Source organism: Pinus tabuliformis, chromosome 2_2 (genome assembly GCF_031772625.1).
Source record: "Pinus tabuliformis cultivar Carrire ecotype Pingquan chromosome 2_2, CPIR1, whole genome shotgun sequence".
Taxonomy (NCBI): Eukaryota; Viridiplantae; Streptophyta; class Pinopsida; order Pinales; family Pinaceae; genus Pinus; species Pinus tabuliformis.
This window is the reverse complement of record NC_142300.1, coordinates 1051555722-1051566269: the sequence shown is the minus strand read 5'-3', so window position 1 is coordinate 1051566269 and position 10548 is coordinate 1051555722. Positions and strand designations below refer to the sequence as shown.

At 32.6% G+C, this 10548-nt stretch overlaps 1 long non-coding RNA gene across 1 annotated transcript; it reads right to left on the bottom strand.

Moving 5' to 3' along the window:
* Positions 1-3180: 3180 nt before the first annotated feature.
* LOC149196990 (uncharacterized) lies at positions 3181-3860 on the bottom strand. The gene is made up of 3 exons (XR_016254164.1): positions 3746-3860; positions 3563-3641; positions 3181-3458 (listed from the first exon to the last, which is right to left on the bottom strand). It is a non-coding gene; the product is annotated as an uncharacterized LOC149196990 (long non-coding RNA).
* Between the last annotated feature and the right edge of the window lie 6688 nt (positions 3861-10548).

Below are 10548 nucleotides of genomic sequence, written 5' to 3'. Positions count from 1 at the left end.
AAGACCTCATCGACTATGATCATTTTAAGACCGCTTCGACTTGAAACACTGAAGACTCCACTCACGTTGAACTGACAAGATCCTCCTGAATCATTAATTCAATATTTAATATGTATATACAATTTAGGTATAATATTTAAAAGATATATTAATTAAAATTTTCAAAATTAATTATAAAACGAATATTTAATATCCATCTTAAAGTATATATATAAGATAAAGTAAATAAAAATATAGAAATGTTTATTTTGTAAATAAATATTTAAAAGTAAGAAATAAAAATATTTGATAAATTGTTTATTTTGTTCTTCTCATTTGGCTCACATGAAAAGTATAGTCATTATTTTTCTAAAGTGTGGGAATATATTTTTCTAATTTAATTGACTTGGAAATTGTTAGTGTGAGATATATGTATAATTCGGTGGTGTTTAATATGTATATATAATTTGTATATAATGTTTAAAATGTATATTAATTAAAAAATTCATCCTTAATTATAAATCAAATATTTTAATTTCTATTTTAACTGAAAAATAAAGTAATTAAAAACATAAAATTATTTACTTCATAAATAAGCATTTAAAAATAAGAAATTAAAGAAAAAAAATAAAAAATATTTATCATATCAATACCATGTTAAGTATGGAAGGACCTGCATATATCCCTCCATCATATTAAACAAGGAGCCACTGTTGTGGTGCTAGTCCCTGCCGGTTAAGAAAAGTGTTTGGTGAGTTATTATGATGAGATTTAATAGGTGTTTAATTTGCATTATTATTAGAGCCAGTTTGCATTACTAGTGTGTTGTAGGCATGCTTATTTGTATTAAGATTCAGTGAATTGGATAGCAAATTGTTGTATGGACTTTTTGACTTTATGCAAACAGTGAAATATAATGAACTTTGCGTTTGTTAAGAATTGTGGTAAATGTAAAAATAGTTTTAGACATAATTTTCCAATGTGTCATGATTTAGAGAGTGTTTAGATTAATAATTAAAATGTAATAAAATTTGAGAGTGAAACATGGAAACCTTGACGGGGAAAAACTATAAAGGGTAATAATAATGCATTACAATATACGAAGAATTAGAGAGTGTTAAAGTAAGCAATGTATTTTAATAAGCATGGGGTATAAAATATATTTAAATGCATAATAATGAATTCATGGTGCATAAAAGATAGAATTTTGTTTTTTTTTTTACATTTGAATATTATGGAAATATCCATAAAATGATAATGAGCAAATAAACATTAATATGAATATAAATTTGTTAATTGAATCTGTGGTGGAGAGTGTTATGATTGTCGAAAGTCAAGGAGGAACTTAAGCATTTAAAAATTATGGAGTCTTGAACCCATAATTGAAAGATTAGATATCTAGTAACATGTTTGGACATAAGTGATTCCATTGGGGTTAATGTCAATGATTGGGGAATTATTCCATGGTCAAAAGAACAAAACATATATTTATTTAAAAATATTGTTTACCATAACTTTAATGTGAACTTTAAATTTGTCCAATTACTAATTAGCAAAGAAAATAAACCCAGCATCTAATTCCTAATTAGTGATTTGTTGCATTTAATTAGTAATTTGTTGTGATGCAGAAGGACATGACTTTTGGTCTTTTTTGTAGTTTTGGGTTAGTAAATATAGTATCTAAGTACAATAGCAAAGCAATTTTGATAAGTTTATTTTATAAATTAAAAACTAAAATAAAAAGATTAAAATTAAAAAAACATTTAAATTGTACGAGTTGAAATGTAAATTTGATCATGAGCTGCAAGGAAAAAAATCATTATCTTTTGGTGTTGTATACTGTTGCTTTTTGCAATATCTGTGTTCCATTTAAGCAAGTTAGTTTTCTTATTGAAATTTTTTCAAAGTATAATGAAGGCACTTACATCACAGATAAACAGATGCCATTAAACATAGTTGTTTTTCTATTTTGTGATTATCTTAATTAGGAAGTATAGTTTAATATAATTCATTTATTTGATATAAGATAAGCATAGGAGATATGATGTCATATAGAATGACGAAATTTGGGATAATTGAAAATAATAAAAGAATGGAGATTGACTATAGCATTTCAAATTACTCTATTTATTAGTCAGAAATAATGTTTTGAGACTTCAAATTATTCTATTTATTAGTTAGAAACTATTTATTAGTTAGAAATAATGTTTTGACAGTTCAAATTACTCTTTATTAGTTAGAAATAATGTTTTGACAGCTTGATTTTTTAAAAGTTATTATGTTATTAAACTTTATACCTTAGAAACTATTTATTAGTTAGAAATAATGTTTTGACAGTTCAAATTACTTTTTATTAGTTAGAAATAATGTTTTGACAGCTTGATTTTTTAAAAGTTATTATGTTATTAAACTTTATACCTGGTAACAAGAAAGTAATACAACTGGAAGGAATGATATTACATGTTATGAATTATGAAAGCCATATTCAATTAATACTGTTTTAAATAAGAAATAGATAACAGTTCATTTCAATGTGCGAATCTTTTTATTCAAGGAATTTTATTTCTTTGTGATTGGAAGTGTAGTCTTTGCATCATGAATACTGAATAATAAAAATATTATAGGAAACTTATAGTTAGTTAAAACTATAAATAATTTAATAGTTATAATTAAATATAAATGAATAAGAGGTATTTAATATTATATGGGTAATTTAAATCATAAAATGCATTATTTATTTAAACAATGCAAGATAGAGTGTGATATTACAATTAAATAAAAATAAATAATAATAATATTTTTATATTAGATCAGAGATATTGAAATTTAATTAAACATTAGCATAATGAATCAAGAGCCATAGAGACAAAATAAATAGTGCCAATGCAATTTTTATTAACTAATAATTAATGCATTAAACATTGGCATAATGAAAAAATATTGGACCAGAGATATTGAAATTTAATTAAACATTAGCATAATGAATCAAGATCCATAGAGACAAAATAAAAACTGCCAATGCAATTTTTATTAAGTAATAATTAATGCATTAAACATTAGCATAATGAATCAAGAGCCATAGAGACAAAATAAAAACTGCCAATGCCAATTTTTATTAACTAATAGTTAATGCAACATTCCACTAAATGAATGTTCACATACAAGATGATCATTTAAGAACATAGGATTTGTGCTGCAACATTTTGCCTTCTGTCAATACAATGTCATTTTGCCAGCAATTACAGCAGTTCATTCCAAGTCTGCATGTTTCAAAAATTTCAGTTGAAGGGGATCCCATGGAATTTGCAGAAATTTATGCTTCTTTATACTAGCTTAACTGCTGAATTTTAACAAGATCATTTCCAGACTTTCCTAGAATGGCTGCAACTGTGCGTTCAGATGCTACAACTTCAACTGTGCGTTCAGATGTTACAACTTCAACTGTAGCTTTTGTGATAAGCTGACCAGCTGCTGTGACACTGCCAAAGGTGATATACAATGTCAAGAACATTAGCACAGAAATACTGATCAGCAAAAGCAGTATGATAGTAGCAATTGACAAAATTTTGCAAATGTTATGTACCTTTCAAATCTGGCAGAAGTCTGTTGACAAAGAATTGGGTCTTCAAACTCAGAGAAATTGCCAATACTGTTTAGCCAGACTGCCAAAGGTGATATACAATGTCAAGGACATTAGCACAGAAATACTGATCAGCAAAAGCACTATGATAGTAGCAATTGACAAAATTTTGCAAATGTTATGTACCTTTCAAATTTGGCAGAAGCCTGTTGACAAAGAATTGGGTCTTCAAACTCAGAGAAATTGCCAATACTGTTTATATTGCGATTTGACTGAATTTTGAAACAAAGCATATAGTTAGTTAGTACTGCAGGTGTTCATGTTTACAGACAGATTTATGGTTGTCACACTGCCAAAGGTGATATACAATGTCAAGGACATTAGCACAGAAATACTGATCAGCAAAAGCACTATGATAGTAGCAATTGACAAAATTTTGCAAATGTTATGTACCTTTCAAATCTGGCAGAAGTCTGTTGACAAAGAATTGGGTCCTCAAACTCAGAGAAATTGCCAATACTGTTTATATTGCAATTTGACTGAATTTTGAAACAAAGCATATAGTTAGTACTCCAGGGGTTCGTGTTTGCAGACAGATTTATGGTTAATTATCTTAAATAGAAATTTAATTGAATCAAGGAATCTGCTTTTGTTGTAAGAAATCAAAATCAAAAAGTAGCAACAGAGGGACAGTAGACGAATTGTTGGCAAATGTTGGAAAATGTTGGAGGGAGATCAAGAACTGCATACAAAATTGGTGCACTTGTTTGCTGTGGATTGCCTGAAATTTTAATCAGTGATTCAGATTTTCCTGGGCTAACTTCAAGAAGATTAACTTTGGCATCAGAAATCTGACCATACAAAGAAAACATGATCAGTAAATAAAGTGTGTTCATAACAATGCATCAACAATTGAGCTTGTTATTCGAGCATGCAAGAGTCCATGGTTATTTGAGCATTATAAGTTAATGGCATTCTGGTTGAATACTGAGGGTTTGTCTTAACTGTGGTTGGCATGCGCTATGGTGGTCTGATTGGCGGCCAGCTGTTCCTGCTCGAGATGCTGGAAAGTTCGGCTTGGGTTTTACTGTCTTCGTGGCCTTTGGGGTGGTATTGTTACTTGCTTGTTTAGCTCTGCAGTCTGTGTGATTTTTCGTCTGTGGTGGAGTTCCTGGTTGCTCGGATATTGTTACTTGCTTGTTTAGCTCTGCAGTCTGTGCAACTTTTCGTCTGTGGTGGTCTTGTGGGCGGACAACTGTCCCTGGTCGAGATCCTGGAGAGTTACTCGACTTGGGTTTATTGTCTCTTCGTTTCCCTCAAGAGTCCATGGCTATTTGAGCATTATAAGTTAATGGCATTCTGGTTAAATACTGAGGGTTTCTGTTATCTGCATGGCTTTTATGAGCGATATAAGCTAAGTCGAACCAAGGTTTTGGAGGTTGGATAGGTTGGTATTGGGGGTGGAAAGGTTTTGGGGTGTTATTGGGGGCCTCGCATAGTTGGAGGTGAAGGGCAGGTGGTCCGGTGACTCCCAAGCCGTTATGTAACGTTGGTATGAATCGGACTGTGTTTGTGCCCTTTGGGTTATTATTGGTACTTGGTTGTTTAGCTCTGCCATTGCTATTTGGGTTTTGCCCTGTTCGCGGCCTTTGGGTTATTATGATTACTTGGTTGTTTAGCTGCGTGGTCTGTGCGATTTTTCCTTTCTATTTGTTCTATTGTGTGCGGTGAAAACACAATGCGGTTCCTGCTTGTTGTGTTAGCTGCATGCAAGAGTCCATGGCTGTTTGGGCATTATAAGTTAATGGAATTGTGGTTGAATACTGAGGTTTTGTCTTAGCTGCATGGGCTTTATGCAAATTTGGGTAAATGTCTGCGTGAAGCTATGATTGTTAGTTGTATTGTTTAGAGGTTAAGTTCGGCTACTGCATTATAAGTTAATGGCATTTGGATTATGGATATTCGACTTTGATATTACTCCTAGAACGGAAGGTTGCTTTGTTGACTAAAGCTGTATAAGACTAAAACACATGCCTAAGATGGCTTGTTGCAGCTTTGCAATGTTGACGAGATCTGTTTTGATTTGCAAAAACAGTGTATTAGAAAGTGAGTATTGTACATACCTCAACCAATTGATCACTTTCGAAAGCAGACCGAGGAAGTTGTTCTCTTTGTAATATTCTAATATTGGCAGCTGTTGTGTGCCTCATATCAGAAGTCGGTACAGCATCCCTGCTAATTAGACAACACAATTTCAAAATAAGATCAAGTTGCTGAAACGTACTTTATCATATGCAATCCTATTACTGGTTACAGAACTGTATCTGCGATCAAACTTCAGATTCACGCTAACTAGCTAAACATGAGAATGCAGAAGGAAAGATCAAAAGTCTGAGGCTACAAAGCCATAAACCTTTGGCACAAAGCCTGTAGCATGTGCTTTTCAATGAAGTCTAATAGAAACATTGGCTGGAAATATTGCAGAATGCTCAGGATGTAGGCAATTAAATGCAAAGAACCGACTAGAAATTTTAGACAATACTGTGTGTGAAGTGCACTTCAAATCATATAAAAAATGAAATGGGTTGAGGTAAACTTACTGCTTGGACATTCTTTATCATGGTTATTTTAAAACGCCAAATAAACCTTATTCTCCGCCCCGTAAACCTTAATTTGACTTAGGAAAAACGGCAAATATTTCCAAATATCGCTGCGGTCAACCCAAAGACAGCGATCTATCGATCGCTTATAGTCCCCGGCAGGGACTAGTAACTATGTGTCATGATCTTTGTTTTTTATTGTCGAGTCAAATGAATGCAATTAAACTAAAACAGAATGCACACAGAATCCAGACTAACACGCAGCAAAGTTTTAGAGCCATATATGTAAAAGCAAGTAAAGCAGAAAATAAACGTACTTTCACAGTGAACTGTGAGCGGTTCTGTTTTAGAAGATAAAGAATTGCAAAAAAGTCATTTCTATCTATATCTGAATCCAACAGAATTTGATGCGGTGCTCCATGCGATGGAAAAATTTGACAACTTAGGTAAGCCAACAGAAATATTTGGGAAAGAATAAACACATGTAACATCATCATGATGCTCTGTGACGAATTGCACTTTGTATCATCAAGTGCACTTGCTCATGCAAATAAACTAGTTGAGTCAAAACAGTAGTCAAGTTATGCAAGACTGAAATAACATGGAAGTGTAATCTAAAACATCTGAACTCAATTTTGCATGTAATAATATGTTGAGCCATAAATAAAACAAAGATGTTTGGATAAGGTATTTGCAAAAAAACCTGAAATAGTTGCAAACAGAAAGAAGCATCAAATAGTTGCAGATTGCACTTGCCTTATGTGAGCAGGGAAGAGCACAATTTCAATATAAGATCAAGCTCCTTAAACGTGTTTTATCGTATGCAATGCTATTGCTGGTTACAGAATTGTATTTGCAATCAAACTTCAGATTCATGCTAACTTGAGCCTGCTTCTACCCTGATTGAAGCTGTTTTTCTTCTGATGCATGACCAAGTAAAACAGAATGTCAACAATGCAGCAGAAGATTGAAACTGATATAAAAGTGGTTTCCAACATTAATGCAATTGATATATCTAGCCATTTAGCTAACCAACGTATGCAAAAGGTATTACCCCATAAACCTCGTTCAGACTCCTTTATATTTGTAGATGCAGAATAATGCATTTTATGAAGATATGTACCAATGTCATTAACACGATGTAACTCGTATAGGAACTGAGGTGCTAGTTCATATTGATATGAGTGTATTGCTTCAACGTCATTGTTCTTTAAGCAAAAAAGAAAGTGGTCTATTAATGCATTTCGCAATTCACTTGAAGTATAACGAAAATGTAGAAGCATTTCGAACGAGTCAAATAGACAATCTGCTACAGTATATGAAAATGCATTTAGTCTAAAAAGACCATTTCTTTTTAATACAATGTCAATGTTGTCAGGCAAAACGCATTGCAATCTGAAGTTGTAATTGTCAACATCTATTATTTCTTCCATTATGTGCAATTGCTTATCAGGGTTGCCTTTTGCAATTGTCTTGTACAGCTTTGCAAAAAAATATTGATGAAGCTAGCAAAAACTGAACATGACTGACATCGACAGGCCACCAAACCTCCCTGAAGCTTGTCAACACCAAAATGTTTCCCAAAGAACAATGTCCCTTTTTCAACAAAACTACCAATGCAAACATTTGGAGTTTCGTTGAAAAAGGGAGATCGTTCTTTGGGAAAGGCTTTGGCGTTGAGAAGCTTCACGGGGGTTTGGTGGCGTGATCTGACATATCTACATTTAAATATAGATATGTAAAAGGAGGAGATATATATAGTAAACATTAATATTTTAAATAGCAAATAGCATGTTTGTATAGTTGCCATACATACCTTTTCGAAGCAAGCAGTTGGGTTGCCTTTCCTAATTGAGTTATGCGGTCTATTTCTTCAGTTGTTTGTTTTCCTTTTCCAGGATTTATGCTATGTTATAGAATAGGAACATATATTTAGTTCAATTTCAAAGAGCATATAGAAGTAAAGAGTTAACAAGGAACATTAAAACCATAGAACCATACATATGTAAAGATAGAATGGATATATACTAAACATTAACATTCTAAATACAAATTGGCATATTTGTATAGTTGTTATAGACATACCTTGCTGAACATTATTATTCTAAATACAAATCAGCATATTTGTATAGTTGTCATAGACATACCTTTGCAAAACAAGTGGTTGGCTTGCCCTTTCTAATTGCGTTATGGATTCTATTTCTTCAATTGTTTCATTTCGTCTCTGAAGATTTAGGCTATGTTATAGAATACTAACATATATCTAGTGCAAACTAGAAGAAAAAACTGAACAAGAACATTAAAACCATAGAACCATACATATGTAAAAATAAAAATAGAATGCATATATAGTAGACATTAATATTCTAAATACAAATTACCATTTTTGTGTAGTTCTCATAGACGTACCTTTGCAAAACAAGTGATTTGTTTGCGCTTTCTAATTGGCTTATGCATTCTATTTCTTGAATTGTTTCATTTCCTTTTTCAAGTTTTATGCTATGTTATAGAATAGCAAGACATATTTAGTACAAGTCAAAAGAACATATGAAAGTAAAACTTGAACAAGAAGACAAGATGCATGATCCATGGAAAAGGAAAGGCAAAAAGAATATACTGTGTTTGTTTATGTTGCATCTTGTTGTTCTTTTTTCTTGGTTGTTCTGTTCAATTGAAAAGGGTTTTACTAGTAGAATCTGCATGCATAAATAGATGGGGTCATATCTGCAAATTTATGATAGGATAGTTCTGTTCATTAATTGAAAAGGCTGTGTCTGGCATAAGTTGCATTGATCAACACAGAACGCCATATATGCAAATGTAGAATGGAATGCATAGTATGTATGCTGTTATCACTTCGTTTACCACAAAAATATATTGTAGTATGCTTTAGTAAAATAGATATGATAAAAGCAATGAGATATTGCAAAAATGTCAAAATTTGGAATTTTGTAAACTGTTTCATGTGTATATCATAGGTCAAGGAGAAGAGATATTATATCATGGTCAGACCAATATGCATCCAATACGAAAATTTTATAGTTTATATTGCCTACATTTGCCCAAACATGGTCAATCAATGATTTGTGCATGCTATTAGTTTTGTCAACTAGGAAATGAAGATTGTAGTTTTGCATGTAGGTTTCTAGCTGCTTTGTTTTTTGATTGCAATGCGCCATGTCAATATTCAAGTCCCCTAGTATAACTATGATATTGTTTAGATCTAACTGGTAAAAGGATTTTGCAATGACGTTGAGGATATTGTTTAGGTTTGCATGTGGCAATGCATATATATTGAGTATTGGAATTTCTAATGTGTCAACTTTTATTTTTGCAAACAATGCTTCTAGAAAGCAGTCTTCAAAATGGGTATGTTCAAGGACAATGATATTTTCCTTTATCAATATCATTACTTCATGCTTAATGCAACTTGAGATGCACTTGAAATTTTTGAAGTCTTCATTTAAGTCGAACTAAGGTTTACGGGGCAGAAAGGGTTGGGGATCTTATTACGCGCTTTGCATGGTTCAAGGCGAATGGCACGTGGTTGCATGCGGTATGGTGGTCTCATCGGCAGCCAGGTGTCCGTCCTCGAGATGCTGGAATGTTCAGCTTGTGTTTTACTGTCTTCGCAGCATTTGGGTTGATATTGTTACTTGCTTATTTAGCTATGCAGTCTATGCGATGTTTGGTCTGCGGTAGAGTTCCTCTGGTAAATGTCTGCGTGAAGCTATGATTCTTAGTTGTATTGTTTAGAGGTTAAGTTCAGCTACTGCATTATAAGTTAATGGTATTTGGATATGGTTATACTATATGGATCTAAACAGAATTCAAGGATCAAGGAACCTAAACAAGGCATTGAGAACCAGATACGAGCAGTGCATAAGCATAATTCCATAATGCTTCTCAACAAGATCCATCATTATGGGACACTGCAGGTATGATCCATATAAATGATGAACATGTAATATATTCAAAGGGCAGGTTTGGCAAACACAGCAACAATCTGCCTAAGCAAATTGTCCCAAGACTATTGCCAATTGTCACATGTCAAAGAAGATGCCCAAAAATTACAGATCTTTGATGATTCACAAATTGTGGTGAATTGGATGAATGCAACAAATTGATTGGATAATTATAAACTTCAACCTATATTTCAGGAGATTCGACTTCGTTAGACAGAGTATTTAACACATTATGTTTGAACATGTTTACAAAGACAGGAACATGGAAACTGATGGACTGTCAAAAGCAAGATTACACAAAGACAGGAACATGGAAACTGATGGACTGGCAAAAGCAAGATTACACTTGGTAACATGAGCTTGGCTGATTCAACAGAGAGTGGAAGGACAGCTGATGGAATGTCTTTTAAATGCCAATATCTAT